Source organism: Falco naumanni, chromosome 3 (assembly GCF_017639655.2).
Source record: "Falco naumanni isolate bFalNau1 chromosome 3, bFalNau1.pat, whole genome shotgun sequence".
NCBI classification, from domain to species: domain Eukaryota; kingdom Metazoa; phylum Chordata; class Aves; order Falconiformes; family Falconidae; genus Falco; species Falco naumanni.
Genome location: NC_054056.1, coordinates 9,445,828 through 9,467,790, shown reverse-complemented (window position 1 = coordinate 9,467,790; position 21,963 = coordinate 9,445,828). Strand labels below are relative to the sequence as shown.

At 46.4% G+C, this 21,963-nt stretch overlaps 1 protein-coding gene across 1 annotated transcript in view; it reads left to right on the top strand.

Annotated features, from left to right (window-relative positions):
* CASZ1 (castor zinc finger 1) overlaps positions 1-21,963 on the top strand; it is a 207,226-nt gene that overhangs the window by 14,723 nt on the left and 170,540 nt on the right. The window contains exon 2 of the mRNA XM_040585420.1: positions 21,399-21,542. The gene's annotated coding sequence lies outside the window, so the exon portion shown is untranslated. The remainder of the gene's footprint in view (positions 1-21,398; positions 21,543-21,963) is intronic.

Genomic DNA, 21,963 nt, shown 5'->3' with positions numbered 1-21,963 from the left:
TATTCTAGGGGTATCCTATAGACTAATGCTTTGCATGATCCTTCCCGTCAAGCTGTGAAGATCAAGATGGCTAGAGGGGGAGGGTGAAGGACCATTCTATTCTGGAGGAGAGACAGATGCGTGTTTTAGGGCATAGGCATGCAAGTCATGGATTAAAGTGCAGAAACCAGAGGGTTTTGTTGATGAGAAAAGAGGACCTTGAAGGCAACTGTCAGGGACACTGCCCTAGGGAGTCCTGAGTGCCACCAGGTGCTAGGACATAGGTCTCCCTGTCACAGGAAAACTCTGACCAGGAGGTTCTTGTTGGCACAAAATCTGTTGACTGAATCACCTGCAATGTTCTTCTTTTAAAGTTGAGTTGTGGGATAGCTGCCCAAGGGGCACTAGAAATTGGAGTGTGCTACATGGGACAAAATGCATTCTGGTGGGGTTGGATTTCAGCAGGGTCATTACAGCCAGTTCACTGGTGCTTACTCTAGGTATGATCAAGGCCGCGCAGCACGCCAGGGCTGCCTGGAAGTTGGTTAGAGCAGTTAAAAGTGTTTTCCCATCCAAATGTGTGGTGATGGCTCTCTCAATCAGGCACTCACATGCAGTCCGTGTGTTATGTTCAGTACAATTGGGCTGGGATTGGGCAACGCTGAAGTGATCTGTTACTCTCAGGAGATGCTCTTCCTTTGGGTGCTGGCTGGTGCGTTCCCAAATTGCCCTTTACTTCTCCTTAGCCATTGACTCTGTTCAGTGTTGTAGTGGTCCTGTAATGTCAGAATGGCTGGGTAGTGAGCAGATTGGGATGAAAGGCTGTTGAGTCTTTTCTTGGCTAGGTTAGAAAGATATTACACAGTGCTTAAATAATCTCCATTATTTCATTTGGGTATCACAAAGTGTTGTATCAAAATCAATGAACAAAGTTGTGGGTATCACCTGTAAGGCAGGCGCTGGCCGTGCTCTCCAAAGAAAGGTTAAATGGTTTTACTTGGTTTGTAAGAGGGAAGGTGTCCAACATTCAGTATGTGAAAAGGAAGAAAAAAGAGCAGAGAATCAAAGTCATTGCATGGAGCTGGACCAGTGCAGCACTTCACTGCACTATCTTATTGAAGGCTTGCTGTTCTTCCAATAATGGCCAAAATCACTGACATGCCTCGTATATTAAAATAAAGCATCCAAAGATGCTGCCAATTACACCTTTTCCCTGATACTGGGGAATCGGGTTCCCCTGTATTGCATTTACTGGGATTTGTATCCTTAGCATCCTTTCTTTTCAGGTTCTCTGAGTTTCACTAGACAGTCCTGGAGCTGCTTTTTTCCTGAATGTACTGCTAAGCCTGTGGATCTGGGACCCCTCGGTTGCAGGACAGGATCCCAGTTAAATAGGTCCAGAGCAGAGCAGAGTTCAGTGAATCCCAGGCAAAAAGGTGGAATACTTCCACTACAAAATACACTATTCCAGATTTACACTGGGAGCCGCTGCATTCAGTCTTTGGTCCTCAGTCTTTGCCTTAGTATTTGTATCTGTACAATGGAGATAATAAAACTTGCCTGCAACACAGCTTGTAGCTGAAAATTAAGGAACGATTTTCAGAGCCAGATGGAAGGCAGCTATGGAACATGGGCTGTATTTTTGCTGCTAGTCTATTTGTCTGGAGTTTAGGAATTAAGGCCTGAGTGAAACTAACAGAGAAAGGTGAATGCACTTGCTGCTGAGGCTCTCTGGAGATGCTCTGGGGAAACTTGCCCAGGGATCTCGAGGGAAGAGGCTGGCACTGGGGTGCTGGCACAGGAGCGGTGGTGGCAAGCGAGTGGCTTTCCTGCTGTCCATTCCAAATGCAGGAATGACTGTGGCGAACGGTTTCAAAGCCACCACTATGGAGATTAAGGGGATGAGAATGTAAATCTCAAGTAAAAAGGTAATTGAATGTAATAGCAAACACTGCTCGGTCTATGTTAATTTTAGCTCTTCCCCTGGATACAAGGCGCTGTATTAGTGTTTTATTACCATTTTGTTTGCACTAATAAAATAGTAAAATTTATTTCAAGGAAGTTGAAGGATGGTTTTACAATGCAAATTTGAAGAAATTGGACTTTTCATTTACGCCACTGCTATTTTAAACCCTGAAGGGTGTAAATTAGCCTCCTGTGCATGGGTGAAATCCACTGCTTCCACAAGGAGGGGGAGGATTTGATGTGGGGGAGAAGAGAACAAAACCAAATCATCTGAGTATTTCAGAGAGACAGAGATATCTGATGAGGAGAGAGAAAAAACTGACTGCCTGGGCCCACTGAGAGGAAGAGCTGGAGCGGTGTGGGGAGAGCTGTTTGACAAGCAGGTTTATGCTGATGACCCTCTTCAGCTGTTGTGAGCATCAAGAAGGGGCAGAACAGGCCAGCAGATGTGCCAGTAGGCACAGTGCACTGTGCCCCATGCTGGCTATACAGCTCCTGCTGGTAAAGGAGGTGCCAGTAGTTGGGGCTCAGCTGATTAACAGATGTTGTCAGTGACAGAGAGTTCCTAGAAGTGTGAAAGCCTTGAGCAGGTCTTGCTTTCTGGCCCAGGGGACCCCCACTTTTCGTGTTGCCTATGCTTCTCTTTCCCTTGCTTTGCTGTCTTCATCATCCTGCTGTAGCCTGGCCCATCCAGTAGCCAGGCATGGCCTGCCTCTGATTCACCACTGAGTCATGGTGCTGCCAGCAGAGGTGCCTCCAGCCCAAGAGGCTGGTTCAGCGACCTCCTCCTTCACTCAGGACTCCTCTTTGGCATGAAATGGAAAGGGATGGGCAGATTATCTGGTCCCTTTCACCTTCGTAAAGTTGTTTATAACAGTGCTGTACTCATCACACTGTTTTGCCACTGCTTGGCCTTGACATAAATGATGCTGTAAAGGCCAAGCTACACAGAATCGGGTCCAGAAAGCCATGTTTGGTTCCAAAGGTCCTGTGCTGAGTTGGCGGCATGCCTCTTGGTGGCAGGTGTTGCAGGGTGTAGAAGCATCCAAAGCTTAGTTTCTGCAGCAGGTCTGAAAATCTCACAGGGTAACTTGGAGAGGGCTTCGTTCTCCTTGTGCAAATGGAGGTGTGGAACAGGAGTCATAGCATCACTTTTTTCAAATTCCAGAAGTCCCATTCTGCTGCTGGGGAAGCCTTTTGAGTTACTGTTTTTGAATCATGCTTACCTTGTAAACACCTTGGTCTTCAAGCAAAACTGGCATGAAGGGAACCATGCTGTCTCCTGTATAGGAGAATTAGATGATTAGATGATCTTGCTCCACCTTATAGGATGGGTTGCTTTTTTTAGAGCAAGTCTATGTATTACATACCTCCCCAATCCACATCAGGTTTTTGTACAATGACCGAGGTATTGATTTGAGTGTGAAGTCCTCAGGGAACCCTTTTCCTTCTGATATCCAGTGGACTAATGGGCACCTGAAACATTGTTTGATCCTAGGCAGTTTCTGTCCGCAAGTATTAACAATTTTGCTGCCAGCCCAGTCACACTGCTGTGGGCTGCTCTTTCTGTGGGATGTAATTTTTAATGTACTCATTTGGTGTCTGGCCTACTGGTCTAGCTATTGTCCTGCATTCTTGGCCAAGTGGTACAGAGTGAGCTGCAGAGGAAAAACCAGCTCCGGTGATCTGATTTTACAGAGAGGTAGATCTCCCAGCTCTCCTTTGGGTTATGAATATTGTCTATTCATTTTATCCTCAAGAGGCCTTTCAGGACAGAAACCACTGTTTACCCCACGCGAAGGCAGGATGGAGCTTCGGCTTGTTACTATTTATGGTACGGATAGTAGCAAATCCACTGGGAAGGTTGAGGCCAGGCTCCAGGTCCTGTGGTCTCACTGCTGTGTAACCTCTCCTAGTGTCTGGGTATTAAAGAAAGCCTTCAGAAGTTTTCAAACCCTCTTGCAGGTTCAACAAAGCCACTAGACCATGGGTGGTATCAGGCAGCCTTCTTAAACTCCCTGCCCTTCTCCTTTGGTGCTTGTAGAGGCTGAGCCAAGACTGAGGGCGTTACCAAAGAAAGCAAAGACTTATTTTTGGCATTGAAATGGTTTCCTATTCCAGGCGAGTCTGGGGAGCAGAGTGGTTGTGTACCCAAGGATTTAAGCAGTGCATTAAGCAGAGGGGTTACACTCCGGGTGGATTTCAATCAAAAACTATAATTACATCAAATAGCAAACGGAAATGGAAAAAGAGGATTACTAACTCGACCCTGAACGCTGTTGGCTGCTGAACCTGCTCCATTATTCACACCCCCTCTATTGCCTGAGGTGGGGTGCATGTAGGCAGTAAGCCCCCCCCCCCCCCCTCTTTTCCATTTCCTTCATCCATCTGATGAAGTCAGAGTCCCTGTGTTGGTATCAGTGCTTGGAGGAAGGCTGGAATTTGCATGACTTGGATTTGGGACTTTGCAGGGCAGGTTTGATCTCCCTGTGCAACTCTTCCTGGCTCCAGGCTCAGCTAAGGCAGCCGTGGGAACCCCCAGGCCCACAAGCTTTCTCTCTTTTTCTGTTTCGTTATCAGGCTAGTGTTTTGGACTCATCACTGTTCATCCTCAAGGAAACTGGAAAGCTCTGACTGCAAACAGGAGATGCTTTCTAACCATTTTAAACTCTTCTCGAGCTAGTAGAGCTGTTCTGCAGCTGGGTTTGGTCTCTGAAAGAGACTGTTTTCCTTGGTACAATTACCAGTCAGTCCTCCCCAGCTGAAGACTTAGCACACACCTGCACCCAGAGTTTGGGGCTCCCAGTTTTGCTGTCTGGTTCAAGGTGGAATGTGACTTCTTTGCATTACTTCCGAGATACTTTGTTGATTCCAGTTTACCACTTCTGTTGTCTGGCACTGCTGTACCTGTCACCTGCCTCCTGGTCTTTGTCTGCCTTGTTTCATTTGTCCCGCTCTCCCGGTCCCTCCTCATGTCTCCCCTCCTGTCATCGGCAGGTTGTGTCTCTACATGCCTGTCGCACACCTGAGGTTGGGAGGATGTGTAGTGAGCGCACTGAGGTGGCTGGAAGTGTTTACCAGACAGGGAGGATAAGGTATTCAATCCCCCACTGCCTTCCCAAGCCTGCTTTCTCAGATGGTTTTCCAGATGTCTAATCCCAGATTTCATAGCCCAACCCAGCTCTTGTTTGATGGGATCTCTTCTCTGTTCAAGCTAAATGGGTGAGATGGCGTGCTGGAGCTAGGTCTTAATTTAAGCTACAGAAGAGTACTTACTGCTTGGTGCTTTGCTGTTACAGCAATCTGCTACATCCTGATGAAATTTGTTGCCTCTTTTTCACTTGTGGCAGGTTTGGATCTGGGGTTAGCAATCTGGTTAGCATAGAAGAGAAACTCCAAGACATTCAGTGGTGTAGGGGAGGCCAGAGGTTCGTGCATGCTCTGGGAAGAAGCATGGGAAAAGGACAGTAGTCTTTCCATGCACTGGATACTGGCAAATCCATGCCAGGTTCCAGCTGCTGAATCAGAAACATTTGAAAAGCCAGCATCTGTATGATTTTGCTGTGCTTAGCCTTGTGCCTGGCATTGTCTTGTGCTAAGGGATGGCATGGAGATGTGGTCAGAGCAGCAGGCTGGGATGCCTCATCCTCTGGTGACTCATTTTGGTTCTCGCTTGGGCTGTCTTTCTCATTTGTCTTAAAAACTAGGAGCTACCCTGTAGTTTTCTTGCAGCCCTTCCTTGGGACGCTTTTGAGAATGAAAGGTCTGACTGCCTTCTCTTGTAAATTGGTGTTTATTCTAATGACTAAACAGGCTTACTTACGTTTCTTTCCTATAGGACAGGCCCCTAGATTTTGACCCAGCCTGAAAGTAGTTACATGGCACTGGCAGTTGTCTGCAGACAGTCACTAGAGATTGTAGGGCTTCACTTCTTTTATTATTTTATAATTTATGAGTGTCCCTGAACTGCTGTCCATAAGGCTAAGCTGGTTCCCTGCACAGGAGGAAATTTCACTCAGCAGTGGGGATCTGTCCCTTTGCTTTTGACCAAAGCTGCGTTCCCACCTCCCGCTGACCAGCCTGTGCTGCTTCTCCTGCTGTTCAGAGGTGGCTGGCAGCATTTCCATGGCAGGGACCTTACCTTACCATGAAACACTTGGGAAGGAAAGGTGCTTTGTAACTGTAACATAATATTTTCTTACAGACAAAATCTTTGATTTTGTAATACAATACAGTGAACTGTAAAAAAACCCAAAAAACAAACTAACCAAATGTAGGTTTCACCAAAAAGCATTTGAATATATTAAGGAAACAGCCTTAGTTAAAAATCGAAATCCCTTTTGGCAGGTAGGGGAAAGAATAATGTTACTGATTAGACCAAACTTTTCTTTATTACACAAACAGGGAAAAAAAAATCTTAAAGACTAAAATATAACTAAAATACTTTTCCAATTTATTTATTTTCTTGTGCATTTTACTGACTTTAATTATAAATTTATTTCAGGCTCCCTCTGCAATATCTACAGTCCAGATACAATGGTTTATGGTACTAGTTCAAGAAAACCAAAGCCTTAAACAAACTGGTTGTCACTGTCCAAAAGACCCACAGTGGGAAAAATAAATGATGACAAATAAATTACATCAAACATTCTAAAATTTATCTTGATTTCAGATTTGGTTTTGTTACACACTGTAGAAAATACAAAAATCCAAACATTAGGAGAAAAACCGTAGGAGACAGGAAGGCTGGAGTTGTCTTACTTTGGCATGAGCCTGAATTTACTTCTCACTGTGCTAAGTCCTCTTTCTGCAGCTGTGAATGAACTGGAGCCAGTGGAACTGCTCAAGTGTTTGTGCACACGTGTGTGTGTCTTTTCTAGTCCAGGGCCTTAGTGGTTTTCATGGTCCAACTGTGACTTCTTTCTGCTTCTTTTTTGCCTTTCCTAACTATATTTTGGAAATGACAACGCTTTCCTGTTCTCTTGTCCTTGTGTAAGGCAGAGTTACCTTTCATCAAGGCACAATACGGTCTCTGGAGATGCAAAATAAAAGGTTTGATTTTAAAGGAATATCATTTGCAGGTGTGGAAAAATATAAGCAGAGGATGAGGTTGAAAAAGAGGAGCAGAATGTCAAAGTTCAGGCACCTGTTTTGGAGAGGTGTTTAAGACTTGCAACTCCAGCTGAAGCCTTCCAAAGCTGCAGGTGCTTAGAAATTTGGAAGAAACAGGTCTCTGCTTTTTATAAGAGAAATATGCATGTGCATGAACATTTCTAGTTGTCATAAAACATATTCTGTTATTCCTGCCTGCACCAGCTCTCCTGTTACAGCACCAAAGGTCCCGCTGGTTTTAAGGGGCCAGCTCAGAGAGCAAGGCACAGCATCTCGGGGAGGAGGAAGGGTGTTAGGCTATAACCCCCTGAGAGCAGAAATGCTGCCAGGAGGCATCTCACCTCGGGGAAGTGATCTTCATGGGTTACTAGTTTTATCAGCAGTACATCCTTTTATACAGAGAGTAGGAAGAGGGGAGAGAAATTCCATCCGGCTCTGCTGATTCAGTGGAGTAAAGAGGTGGAATTCATTAGGAAAAAATTGTTTACGGCACAGCTTTAGTCAGAGGTTCTTCCATTTCAATGTCCTGCTTTTTTTATGATAGATTGAAAGACAAAGCAAGCACCAGGGCTGCTTGGTGTTTTTGTTTTTATTTTTTCATTAAAGTTTAATTGCATGACTTGTTATGTGATGTAACTTCTGGAAATGCCTGTTGTAGTTGCTTGCAAAATGATTTTTGATTTGTTATGTTTGAATCTTAGGTGCAGGAGTGTTTAACCTCAGAGAGGTATTCAGACATGCATATATAGAGAAAAGGTATATATATAGAGAGAGGATAGGTTTTGATTAATGAAAGAAAAGAACTGAAACTGCTGTGAGAGAAGAATCTCCTTTATTTGAAAGCTCTTCTGGTACATCACTAGGACAGAGACTAAAGGCCTTAAAATTAGTATAACTGTAATTTATATCCACCTTAAGGACACACTTTGCCTACTGATCAGTAATGGAGCCTTAAATATAAATGGATCCTCATCTTGCAAACACTCAAATGTTTTCTTTACTCACATGAGGTGTCAAAGGAAGGGTTTCTATAAGGAAAATAGGACATTTGCATAAGTACTCACAGCATCAAACAACAGAGAATTTATATTGCATAAACAACAACAATCATGTTAAAATCATACTGCTTTAGTAGTTCAGAAAAAATGTAACAAAAACATTGAACCTGTAATAGATGTTGCTGTCTGTATTGGTATCGATTTCATAATTTGCGTTGTCTTAATCTTGGGTGGGTGAAGATTAAGAATCTCCATGTAGAGGTTTGTGTGTGCAATAAGCAGGTAACATCTTAAGCAGCTTTCCTTTGCCTGGAGATGATGATTGGAGGACAAAATGTTTCCTCCATAAAGCCTAGGTTTTGGAAAACAAAAAAAGAACTTGATAAATAAAAATCTGGGAAGGAAAACGTCCATTAAACAATGAACTGGGAGAGAAGGCACTTATTTTAAGCAAGTTTTCCAAACTTCATCTGCGTTGTAAGCATGACAGCAAAGAGACCCACGAGTGCACACGTGAAACTGACTTTTTTTCCCCCCCGTCAAACACATCAGTTCCCAAAGGACATCTGGAGTGTAAGTGCTGAAAAAAGGTAGAAGATGTGTTTGTATTATATAATCTAAAGCCTTTTATCTATAAAACATTTATACTTGTTTAACTTGAGATATGGTAGTTAAACTGATAGCCTGCATGGAAACAATTATTTTGGCTCAGTTAAAATTAATTAGTAACAAATTTCTACAAAATCCAAATAAAAAGAAGAGAGGTAGCCCTGCGTTAAACCAGTACATGTTTGCATGAGGTAGCTTCTTATACACATTTTTAAAAATCCATATCTTTGAAATACTGTTAATCAAGTAGGAAAAACGAAATATAAGGAAATACGCTCTGCAGAACATTTGTGAATTAACGTTAACATGTTCATAAAATTATGAAAAAATTAGCCATGGTCACCTTCAGCTGTGGTTCCTTTGAAAGAGAGCTGAGCTTCATCGAGTAAAAAGCAATTCACTCAGAGCTGGGTAAAGGAATCTCACCTTAAAATTTCGCAGCAAATGGTGGGTCTGAACTGCTTTTACCTAAAAAGAAGTAGGGATTTCTTGCTTCCCGTTGGGTTTCTGCTCAGCGGTGAGGACTAGTTTTCACAAGAACTATGTGATGAGCATGTCCCAGGATGTGCTTATGCACCCAGAATGTATGGTTGCTTCCTGCTACAGGTAAGTACAGGTTTCTGAAGAGGCATACACTTTTTTTCTCTAGTTATCGTCTCTGAAAAGTTTGTCCCTCTGATTTTATTTTCATGTGGGATTTTTTCAGATTTTATTACTATGCATAATTTGTACATTTGTATTGTCTGTAAATAGTTTGTTCTGGACTGTAAATTACTATCCAGCCCATACACCAGATCAGGTAGGTCTAGAACTGGACTTTGTACAGTTTTGTTCACAGGGCATCTGAACTTGTGGGGATGTGTTTGCAAGGGTGGTAGACTCAGACCGTCTTGCTATTTCAGGATGCAGAAAATGTTTCTGTTCTTGCTGGCCATCGTTCTAGTGAGTCTTTCCCTGAACCGGATAGTAACCTAAGCATGGTCCTGGACTGATGCCCTGCTGAGCAGCTTCCTTGTTGTAGGGTGTCATTTTTTAAAAGAAAAGCAATTAAAAAAAATTACAAACCAAAATACCAGTCTTTAAGTGGAAATAGCAGTCTCCCTGAGAAGTTTATTTAGCAAAGAAGGGGGTAACCTAGTGGTTAGAGCACAGACAGAAATCTTATCTTCTAGCTCTGACTAATTTGAGCTTGGTCAGGTTACTTTAACTCCTTGTTTTCTCACCTTCAGTGTGAAGAATTCCCCTGTGACATGTCATGCAGGTAAGCTGGAAGTTTGACTGAGCAGCAAATATACCTGCATGCATGGTGATTTTATGTCAGAACTCTGAGGATGTCTCTGAGTTCCCACGCATTTGCTCTTTTTTTCCAGTGAAATAACTCTGGCTTTTTAAACTAGTAAAAGCAATTAGTTCACTCCAGGGACCAATAGGTGGAAACGTGTCATTTTAAAAAATGGATTTGGTTGTGGGAATCTCTGAGGCTTTACATTGGGTTAGAATATTTCTGCTGCAAGTGATGCCTGTAGACACTGGGTATGCTCTGTGCTCTGAGAAAACCAGGTCTTGTTCAGCCCCGTGATCCTCATGCAGCTGGTCTGATGGCATAATAACGGTCTTAAAGTACTGCACATCACTTCAGCATAAGCATATGTATGAAATGGACCTATAATGCATAATTGTAACAAGTAACTAGAATACTGCGTATGCACTTCTAAAATTGGCTGGGTTAATAAAACGTGCTGATTGCTCCCTGAGGATATCAAGGGACTGGATGATATTAGTAAGGGTCACCAGTTCAAATCTGGGGCAAGTTAGCAGTGGCTGCCAACAGCCATGTTACATCCCTGCATGCTTTTCTGTAAGTTTCTCATAGGCAGGTATCTGTATAAGTACAAGACCTACTTTGTTGGCAGCTGGATTAAAAAAGAAGGATGCCTGTATGTGGTGCTGACACAGGGCTTCAGAGACTGCAGTGCTTTCCCAGTTCTGCTTGGGATTTCGGTCCCTTTTCCTGTGTAAGTTTAAAGCACAAAACTGCTCACCCACGTCCTCTGGATTCACAGTCCTTCTGTCACATATCTTGCAAATCCATCAACTTCTTTATGTATTGGAAGCAACAATTAATTTGAACATTGTGTTGTATTTTTTAGAAAAGGATGGTAGATTTCTAAGTTTCCAAGAGAAAGGAAAGGTGGAAATACTTGGCTATTGCTTTTGCTGACAACTGGTTACAGGGATTTAGGCTGCCAGTCCAGGACAGGAGAGCATTTTCTGCCTTGGGAGGTAGAGTATCACCAGTATATCTGCACAATGCTGCTAAATCAGTTTTGTAAAGGAAAGGCAACAGTAAGATAATATGTGATCACCACCTGCACCTCTTGGTGAACAGAGGCTTCTTGGCTTTCCAGCTTATGCCTCAGGGCTGAGTGCTGTTTAGCAGGGGTCTCGTGAGGGTGTCAGTACGCTCGTGTGTGTAGAAAATTGGTGGTTTCTGGCTGTGCTCTCTGCAACATCCTGCTCCTCCAAGACACATGGGAAGCTGAACAACATGACATGCTGAGCAGGAGGGCAGGTTCTGGTCAGGTGCTTGTATTTTTGCTGCCTTAGCTGCTGTTATAAATTCCTCACTCTGGCCTTTCACTTCTGATATTTTTCCCTTGGCCAAATCAAAGACGGTTTTGTTACCTCCGGCTCCCTGCGGACGTGGCAGCTTCAGGCAATGAAATATGCTCCAGCCTTCAGAGGGAGGACAGGGGACCCGCTGCTGGGAAGCCAAGGTGGAAAAGGGTTCCGGGAACAGGACTGAGGCTTTTGCCTTCATTTCAGCCCTGGCTGCATCTGTGTGTGTGTGCGAAAACAACAAACCTGCTAGGTATGTGCTGGGAGAATAGATGAAGATGCTTGAAAGTGTTGTGGGATTTATAATGTGGACTGAAAAACACACAGCAGCATGTGGAGGCTGGCACTGAGATGTGCTTGCTCCTCCTTGGCACTGCCCACCTGGGGAGGTAAGGTCAGCACAGCTCCTAAATTAATATGTACTGTAGTAAAATGGATGGATTGGGGAGCAGTTGTAATGTTTATGCCTAAAAGGAATAAAGAGAGGTAGGTAGGATTGCCTGACATTCCCCTTGGTCTAGATGTGGAAGAGCATGGTCCTAGTGACTGGACATGGATAAGCTGCAAGTGAGAATGTGCTTTAGGCTCCTGGCACCTTTCCCCCCCCTGTTTTTCCAGTGGTGCTGAATAAAATTGGGGTTCCATATTCCTGTTCTCAAACCATTCAAAAGCTCAAATGTACCCATAGGGCTAATACTGAGACCCACTTTGACAGTCCCTGATGCACGGGAGGGAGAAGAGATGAGTGTTTCGCTGGAGTCTGAGTGGAGCTATGGAGTTTGCTCATATGGCTGCTAATATTCAGTGTTTGGAAATGGAGAATACTGAGCCCACCGTGACTTCCTGTACGTAACTGTGTTGCTGCTCATGAACCTGGGAGCCCCAAAGTGCTACGTTGGTCTTTACTGTCAATGGTCGGAGCCCTGAAAGGCTGCAGTGCAGCATGGCAGGCTCTAGACTCGCGCTGTTCCTGGGGGAATCCCTCCATTATTTCCCCCATGAATGACTGCCCTCACTCTTGGCTGATGTTTGGGAGGAGCGTGAAGCCCAGCTTGACTGAGAGGCAGTGCCAGGGATTGGGGACTTACTGTGAAGAGTAGAAATAACTCTTCAGATCCTGCAACATGATCATTGTATTCTCTCCAGGGTCTGGTTGAGGGCCATAGGACTCGTTTCAGAGCTGAGGAGTTGAGGGATGCTCAGGAGGTTCCCCAAGGCTGCTGGGTCAGGGGCCTTTGCACTCTGTAGGAGCTTCCCTGTTCCTCATATGTACATCTTCAACTGTGGCTTGAGCAGCTGCTGTTTGAAGTAGGAGGGGAGGGCAGGAGTTTCTCCTGGAGTGCCTGTTGGGCGGGTGGGTGGGGGAATCTGGCCAGCAAACAGGCGAACGCACACAGAAATGATGTTGGAAGCCAAGGCTAGTCCTGCTGATGTGGCCCTTTCTCCTGCAGTGGATCATAAAATATGGCTCAAATTTTCATTACGGCCTCTATTGATTATCTTTTGGGACAGATGAATTATAGGCAACATTAAATTAAAAAAAAAAAGGGAAATATTTGAATGAGTTTGGGAGGTCGATGCCAGAAAGGCTGACTCACCAAGCTTTACCGGCACTTGCGTTGTGGGCCTGCTGGGCCCTTCCTATGGTCCCTCTCCAGGGAGAGCCTGTCCAGGGAGCTCCCCTTGTCTCTGTCGGTTGCCCTTGGGGTGCAGCAGGCTCTGCAGTGTCTGTCAGCTATGCCTGGGGACAGCCCAGACATGGAGGCGGTGGCTGGAACACCTGGGTGCCGTTCCCGAGTCCTGCCTGATGCCACATGCTCTGCCTTTGCTGGGAGGTGGCCCTGAGGACCTTCCAGTTAAACAGCACTTGGCGGGTGTCTGGCTGGCACCTACCTTGGGATTTTCTAGCAAAAGGGGAAAACAAGGGGCTGTGAATGGGAGAAGGCCAGGTCACTGCATTTGGAGACAAATTCAGATCTGGTATAAATGTATGTGTGGAAGCCAACAGTGAATCATAAAAGAATCATAAAAGTAGTGATGGGCTTTCAAAGGTTTCCCTCCTTCCCTGCGCCAAGAGAAACATTGCTGCCCTCATCTCTCCTTCCTTGAGGGGTCTGTGCTCCTCTCTCCAGGATTCATTGAGTACAGGAGCCGATTCTTGATGTGGTTTGTGGTCAGGGACCTTTGACTCCAGGTAAGAGATGTGCCAGGATCGAATCATCCCACTGTTAATGTGGCAGACTGAAGTCAAACCAGAGGAAGAGAGATCTGGCTTCCTGCTGGCTCTAGCTAGCTCTGGTTTTGAGGATGATCCTGAAACTTTGTTCTTAGGGACTCTGTGCCTGTTCAGCTTTTCCAGGTTTGTACTCTATACTACATAATGCTCTGTGCTCATCTTCAGGAGATGGCCTGGTAAGGCTTTATCCTCTGCTCGCTTCTCTGACTGTATTCCACCAGTGGGTGAAATCCTGTAACCTGAAATGTCAGCACGCTTTCAGCAGCTGACAATGGGGAATAATGGATGTTACCTCTTTCAAAAGAGCTGCTTTCCTGGTGGTAGCAGGAGAGTCCTGGAGCAGACACTCGCAGAATCTGGGTGGCTTTAAAATCTCTTCTCTGTGCTCTGTTCTGGGGTTGTTTTCTGGCAGTCAGGCCAGCAGCCAGTGCTTCTGAGGAATTCTCTGTTTTCTTTTCCAAGATTGAGAAGAATGCACCCAGGGTCCCTCTCCAGCCACCTGCCTTCACATGCCAGCTTGTAAGACAAACACACAAACACACACCCCAAATACCTGCATCCGGACATGGGGTCCTGCCATGGCACGGTCCCCCCACCCCACTGCTGCAGACTGACCTGGGGAGGCACTCCTTCTCCCCACACTGATCCCTGTGCCTGCCACCACTGCCAGCTTTCCTTCTGCCAGTCAGAACAAACATCCAAGACGTGATCTCTGCTTTTAAGCCATTAGCATGTGTTGCGGTGGTGCCTTTTAATTCACACGTGTGCGGATTCCCATTTGTCTGGTCATGGGGCTGTGTGGCAGGGAGTTTTTCCAGGCTGCGCATCTGTGTGAGCCTGAGCTGCAGGGGCAGAACTGTCTGCCTGTGCCACTGCCCACACTGCCAACCTGGAGGAGCACAAGTGCTCCAGCTGTTCGGCTGCGTGCAAAACACCTCGTGCATTCGCTGGGGTGTTTGTGTGACATTTCAAATAAAAACCCCAGTATTACTGAAGTGTGAACATTCACCCTTGCTTATGGGAGATGTAGGTGCTGGTGGATGGGGCCACCTTTCTCAGTGTTTAATGCACACTTGAATGTATGTGTTTCACTTCCTTGCAGATCTGCTGATTTCACAAGCCATCCACAAAGCTTTGGCTTCACCTGGGCAAATGCAAAAGGTGGTGGTTTCCATGGCTCCACGGCCTCACTCGAGCGACACACCCTTTTTGTGTAAGCTGGCTCCCTGGAGTCGATTGTTTTTTGGCAAACAGCTTCATAAACTCCTCCAACAATTAAACTGAAAAGAAAAAAAAAAAAAAACAACAACCACACAACAAAACCTGTGCATTATGGAGTGAGACAGCAAACAGGTTGGAGCAACTCCCCCAGCCAGCTCCGTCCCCACCAGTTCTGGAGCTAGCCCCAAGCCCCCAGTGTCAGGCAGGGAGGAGAGGAGAGGAGAGAAGCCTGGGCTGCACTTGCTGGACTTCGTTTTGGGAGGTGCCTGAGCTCCTCCAACCCACCAAACTGCAGTGAGCTAACAAACATGAAGGAAAAGGTCATGTTATTCACTTCTATTTTTTCAAAGCTGCAAACATCCCTCTCTCTGGGAGGGGAGGCTGCACAGATGCCAGCTCTGATTAATTTAAATATTTACCAATCCCATTTTTTTTTTTAATTGTGTATGTTTGCGCTCTGTTTGTGTCCCATAAAATACCTGGTGTTTTGGGCGTACCCCTTTTGCAGGGTGCATGAGATCACACTGAAAAAATGCAGTGAAAAACATTTTCATGCCACGACACATCAAATAGGATTTTGAATTAAGATGAAGATTTTTTCCCCCTTTTTTTATCTCTGAAGTTTGGGTGAAAGGGTTTTATTTTTCTTTTTCAAATTCTTTTATTTAACTAGGAGGAAAAATCGCCATGGAAATCCTTTAAAAGTTTCTTTTGCCTCGTCTCACCATATCGGACAATGAAGGCAACTGTTTGTGCTGGTCAAAGCACCCATTAGTGTGTATTTCTGTGCTATTGTCTTGATGGTGGTTTGTTCCAGTGGGCAGGCAGTGAGCAGGGGAGAAGTCTTGAGTTTGAAAGTCAGTGCCAGCTCTGAGCTCCTGGGTGAGCGATGGCAGCTCTGCTCCTTTCCCTGCCCGCCGCTCGTCTGTCAGACTTGTTCTGAAGCAAGTGCTGGCTTTTACTGTCTGTGCATCCCTGGCACAGGGGTGTCATCTCATTTGGAACTGTCAGGGTGCTGCTATTAGACTCACAGGCGGTTTGCCTGTTGTGCTTCTCAGGGGAGGTGTCTGAGATGAATGAGTGACCCCCTTGGTGGGCTGCCCAGCACCCGCTGGGCACAGCGACTGGTGGGTTTGTGTGTCCCAGAGCTGAGCACAGTACAGGAACCAGTTTGGGCACAGGCACATCACGGCACGTTGTCCTCTTTGGTATGGGAATTTCTATATGCTTTTGGCCACAAGGCTTACACTCCTCTGGGAGGGAAGTTTTATTTGCGGGTTCAAGCAGTGAAAGCGCTACAGACGTTCACCCCACCTCCTTTTAATTGTTTTCCATGCCCATTGGGTCATAGTCTGATCCCAGCTACATCTGGGGAAGTACAGAGCTGTTCCTTGGAAAAATAGCGCATCGCAAAACTGAGAGTAGTGCTGCTGGGATCAGGGTCCAGCCACCTCCTCTCTCTGTTGTACGGCTAGCAAGCCAGGCAGAGTTTGGCCCAAAGCACAAGTCTTTTGCAGGGTTTTTTGTTTTACTGCGCCTATAAAGGACCACAGCTCGAACCTCCCTGACTACGAATAGCAGGTCTTGAAGCTCTGTGTTGGGAGAGGCTTACAGGGGTGAGGGGCAGAGGCAGTAAGGCATCTGTACGGCAGCTGGAAGTTGGCACACGAGCCGTATATCTGTGCTGGGAGCCAAGGGGCACAGCTGCCTTGTTAAAAGCTTTAAGACTGTCATTGGGGCATGTATGTATGTGTATGTCTGCTGGAGGGGGGGACGTGCGCTGCTAGGGTTTGAGTCCCATCTTTCTGCTTTGCTGTGGGGAGAGGGAAAGAGAAGGGGAAGAATCAGGGTGGGTGTGCAGGGAGGGCAGCAGCTGTCTCATCTGAGCCATTAGCCACAATTTGAAATTGGACCTGTTACTTTTGAGGAATGTAGGGCAGTGGAGGAGAGATGTTGTGTGAATGTGCATGCGGCTCTTGCTTCAGTGTCCTAGGAAAATGCCAGAGCGTAGGATGGCAAGGAGTAGTAATTACCCCACAGCTTCAGCTCCACCACTGCACTCTTTGATCACTTATTACTTTTCTATTCCTTCTGCTTCTTGCTGTAATTGTTACAAAATCTCTCTGCTTTGGGAGGGGTCCAGGACTCCAGGGCCCAATTGCATCTGCCCTGATTCAGAAAGTGGGTCATGCTGCTTGGTCTGGGAAGAAGATACTAATCTTGCTTAGCATGATATTTATTAGGAGATAGGGAAGGGAATGCAACCGCACTGTTGCCTAGAAAATTGCTCTGGGGGGATAGCAAAGGACTTGTGAGGGCAGAGCACAGAAAGTTCTCGTGCACCCAGTGCCTGCTGAAGCTGTGCCACATTCTCTGCGCCTGTGTTGCCTGCTTCCCTCACAGCGAGACGACGTGGTGCAGATAGATGGCAGGATGATAGTGGAACTGGAGACGAGGAATGGATTTGTAGCTGCTCACTCAGCAGCTGCCAAGTGGTGATGGGATCTTTACCTTCCTTGGAGTAGAGGCTGGTGGGAGTGGAGGGAGGGGCAGACCAGATCTGGTTTGCTCATAAAGACATGCTGTTTTCACAGTAGCAAGTGAAGACCTAACCTGATTGGACTTTGCTGCTGGACAAGTGACCAGTTCTGCTCCTGCACCCCATCCAAATAGATGGCAAGCCTGGTTTCTCGGTGTGCTATATGACACAGTGCCCTGAAAGGCAACAGCTCCCCTGCTAAAAGCAATTAGAAAACCTGGATTCAAAGCCTAGAGTAATTTGCTCTGTGCTGTGTCTATCTCTCATTAAAGAACAGAAAGAAGGAAACTCAGTGTAAAAAACATGACAATACGCCCAGTGTTGCTCCAGCAGGGTCTCACAGTAGGGACTCTGCCACAGACCGCCCTACTCGTGGGGGGTAGAAAAGCACAGCTGATCCTGCCAGTCTGGCTGGGCCTGTGCTGCTGCTTGCTGTGAAATCACCCTCAGGATTATCCAAAGGAAGAACTGGCAACTCCGGTAACTTGGAGGGCCGGATCCTCAACTCGTTTAAATTGGCATGACTTCACTGAACCACTGAAACTATGCTGATTTTACACCAGGTGAGGATCTGGTCCAGAATCTTCCGAAAGAAGAAGACAAAGAGGGCATGGAACAGAGGTTTGATAGAGTCCACTTAGAAGCATGAGGACTCCTGAGTTGTCCTCAGTGGAGAGTGGGTCAGCAGGTCATTTACTTATGCCTTGGACAACTTTGAAGGGCTCTGAATTATTGTGGCTCTGGCAGATGCCAAAGCACAGTTCCCTCGGGAGGATGGGGGACCCACATCTTTGCCTGCCCTTTGAAATGCACGTTGGCAGGGTTTGGTGAGAACATCCAGTGTTGCCCTGCCAGTGTTTCCTGCTCATGGCTTTTTAGTGGCAGTGTAGTGAGAGGGGTTGCAGACACAGTAAGGACCCTCACCTTTTGATTTGGTCTGCCATGAACCCTGCTAGGTTTACTCTCGTGGGTGCTTTTAGCCCGACCCATCTTTTCCTGTACGTTCAACACCACTAGTATCCCTTGTGGCATGTGATGCCGCTGGCTGAGGCAGACCAGTGGTTGTGGCTTTAGCCTTACACCGCTACTACCGCAAGTTTGAATTTCTCTGAGCCCATGAGATGGTGCGAGGAGAGTTTCCACTTCAGGGAAGGAGAGTAGCCCGTGTCCCTGTCCCACATGGCTGCTCCGTTGGGCGGTATTAAGCACATGCCTCCAGAAATTTTTAGTTCCTGGTAGGGCAGGCCAGTTTTATTTTCCCAGCTCTGCACCTCATTCTTAGGTGGGGGTATTATGGGATGTATGTGAGAAGGTACGTTGTTGTGGGCTTCTAGAGGAGGTTGTTTGCTGTAGCACGAGGCTCTTGGGACCTGCAGAGATGCACAGAATTCCCTCCAGCCCCTGGCACGCACTCACATCCGGGGTGGATCTGGACAGAGTTGTGGCAACTCCCGGTGCAGCAGCTCAGGGCCGGAAGTGAAGCAGGGATAAAATATCCAGCTGAAACTCCTGTAGGATGTAATTACTGAGCTGGAAGCTGGCCAGGACAGCAGGTATCGTGCATCATCTGCTGGTGCTATCAGAAGCACCCAGCATTGTGGGAGAAGTGGTCAGGACCAAGGAGTGACGCTGTTTGTGCGAGAGACGGGACCGCTCCCTCAAGGCTGCCTCTGTGGGCATTCAGCATAACGGCTTTTGAAGTCACTTGGTGTTTGTTTCCATGGTTGTTCTGTGCACGTACCATGGTGCCTGTAAAAGGCTCTTGGGAAACTGCAGCCCATGGATGGATGGCCCTGTCCTGACGCTCATTCAAATGCTCCTACTTTTCCATTTAAAAGAAAAGAGGAAAAAAGCTTGAACAAAAAAAAACCAAACCAAACAACCAAGGAAAAAAAAACCAAAGGAAATTGACTTCCCAAAAATTACACTAAGCTAACATTTGAGGCCTGGCACAAATCCATCACAGCCAGGAAACTCAGAATTAACCAGTGCACTCCCATGGCTGCCAGGAGGGGCTGCACTCCCAACAGCGCAGGTTGAAGCTTTAGAAATTGGGGGCTTGGAGGTGAAAGCCCTCAGCATGTGTCTGAATTCAGCAGAAGGTGTTCTCATTCACTTCCATGCATGCAAAAAAGCAGCATTAGATGCGGGGGCAGCTTTGGGGAGAAGGTTAATGCCAGGCTCCTGGTGCTCAGATCTGACAGCTGATACCAGCACCTGACCTGGGCTCCTTGCACCAGGACATTCCCCTTGGGCTCTGCATTGGTGGAGCAGGGGCAGAGTGATACTGCAGGTACCTGCAAGCTGCCGCTGACGAAGCTGGAGAACATACACCCTAGCCCAGGTTGCAAGTGAGGACAAAGTTGACTCTTCGTTCCCACTTGCACATGACACAGCATAACATAAATCGTTGCGATTGACAGCTTCAGTTCAGTTCAGGTTAGAGGGGCAGGGAGCGAAGCAGAGGTCAGGCTGGGGGGCAGTGCTGGGGCTGTGCGAGCAGCAGCCAGGAGCAGGTCACAGGAAGAGGCTCTGAGCAGAAACTGTGGCTGGTGCAGCAGGTCAGAGGTGGCCTGAGCTGGCAGAGTGGGATGGAGGGAGGCTTACAAAACACCTGCTGCATGCGCCTTGCCTTGGGCTGATGCTATCGGTGCTGTGTGTTTGCAAGGACTCGTTTCACTCATCAGTTTTGAAAAATAAAGGAAGAGGCTCCTGTACCTACTGCTGTAAAGAGCCTGGCGCTGTGCTGAAAGCAGGACAAAAGTCCAGCCGGGCTTCTGCTATCCCCAGCCATGGTGGGTTGCCAGCCTGCTTTTGCTGTGAATTTTCACAGCTTTTGGGGTACTGCAGACTGAAGACTTCATGTCAGAGCTTTGATAGTATCTCATTTCAGAGGCTGGGGGAGGTTGGGATGTGTTAAGGCTGAAAATATTTACAGGTTTTGAAGTTTAAATGCAAACAGGAAAAGCCCTTTAAAAAGTGAGTGTAGTGGATATTCAAAACAGGGATTGCCATGGAAACGCCACAATATTTGCTTAAATTGACACAAAGGTTGTTGGTTGCAGGGTTCTGGCTTCTTTGGCTCCATTTTCTTTGGCCCGGCACCTATCACAAATTGATCTCAACAACCCTCTTTTGTTTTGCTTCTTTTATTTTTGTCTGATGGAAATTTAAAAAAAACCACCGCCAACAAAACCCTTCAGTCTACAAATCCCACCTCACAGAAGTCTGAAGCTGCTGAGCTTCTGTCAAATGTTGGAGCTAGGACATTTTTTAATTTTGTAAGGTAAAAGTTCTTGTTCTTTCACTCTGCATGTTTATTCATTTCCTCCAATGCAGGAAATGGAAGGAAATTGTCTTAACTGTCTAGGGAGAACAGGGAGAAGGGTGAATGAAACCTGTTGCAAAGGTAGCAATATGCATCCAAGGAGCGCAGGAAGGGAAGTGAGACTTTGTTGTCCAGCTCTTGGACCAAAATTTGATTTAGTTTTGGTTCCCAGTTCTGCCTCAGATTTGCCAAGTCACTTAATTACTGTGTGCCTCACTAAACTGGAAATAATAATTCTTCCTTTGTTTCATCTGGTTATATTTGTAACGTCTTTGGGGCTGAGGAACTGCATTTGATGTGGGGGTGCACTAGACTGACGGTAGAGTCTGTGTTCTACTGATGGTTGTAAGACAAACACAAGTGAACGATTCCTCCACAAAGGAGGGATAGCATCATCACCTCACATGTGCAGAAATGCTCGGCTGGCTATGGGGGGAAGCTCTTTGCAATAAGTGGCTTAGTACTGTAGGCTGCTTCCGTAACTGATTGACCTGGATTTTTTTCTGGGGAAAGTTGGAGTGCGTGGCCCACCGGATGGTCACCCAGGTGGTTTGTACCCTGACCTTTGAGTTGCTAGCACCACACATGGCAGAGAAGATCGGGATGCAACGTATTTGTCAGGGTGTGAAATGCCTTGCTTTGCTGGAGCTGGACTGCTGTGTGTGACCAAGGACTGAGGTCTGTGGGTGGCTGTGGCATTTGAGGCCGGCGTCATTGCTTGTGCCTGTGATTCACCTGAGCTCTTGTACTGCTAAGTAGGGAATATTCATTTCCTTTTGGAACTCTCCTCAGGGCAAAGAGACTTCACCAAGTGAAGGGAGGCCATCAGATTCACACAGTCTTCATCTGCAACCACCTCCAAAACAAAGAATCTGACTTCTCTCCTGGCTTTGTACACTGGAATGGACCTTGACGTCTGTGACTTCTCAATGCAAGGTACTGGCTTTTGTTCTGTGGTGAAACCGTCTGCTCTGAAGTAGGACTGGAGCGAGTGATTTTGGCTCTTCAGAGCCTCCATTCCAGTTCCTGGGAAGTTTCTAGCCTATAAATTTTAGAAGAGCTGCTGAAAGCCATTGGTTTGGGTGCTAAATGCATGGTGGGCTGTTGGTTTTGTCTTGGGCTGGCTTACGAGTAAGATTGGGTTTACGACATTGCTGCCCGTTTCTGCACAGACATAGGCACCCAGCTGACACAGCAGAGGGCTGGTTTAAACAGCTCCCTCTGTTAGCCTCCTTCTTCCTAATGAGCTGGTGTGCAATATTAACAATTAGCTAAGTAGTATATCAGAACAGGCTAGCATGGGAGTCCCCTGGGTAAGTATTGTGTGGGACAGTTTCTGATCAACTTATTTCACAAA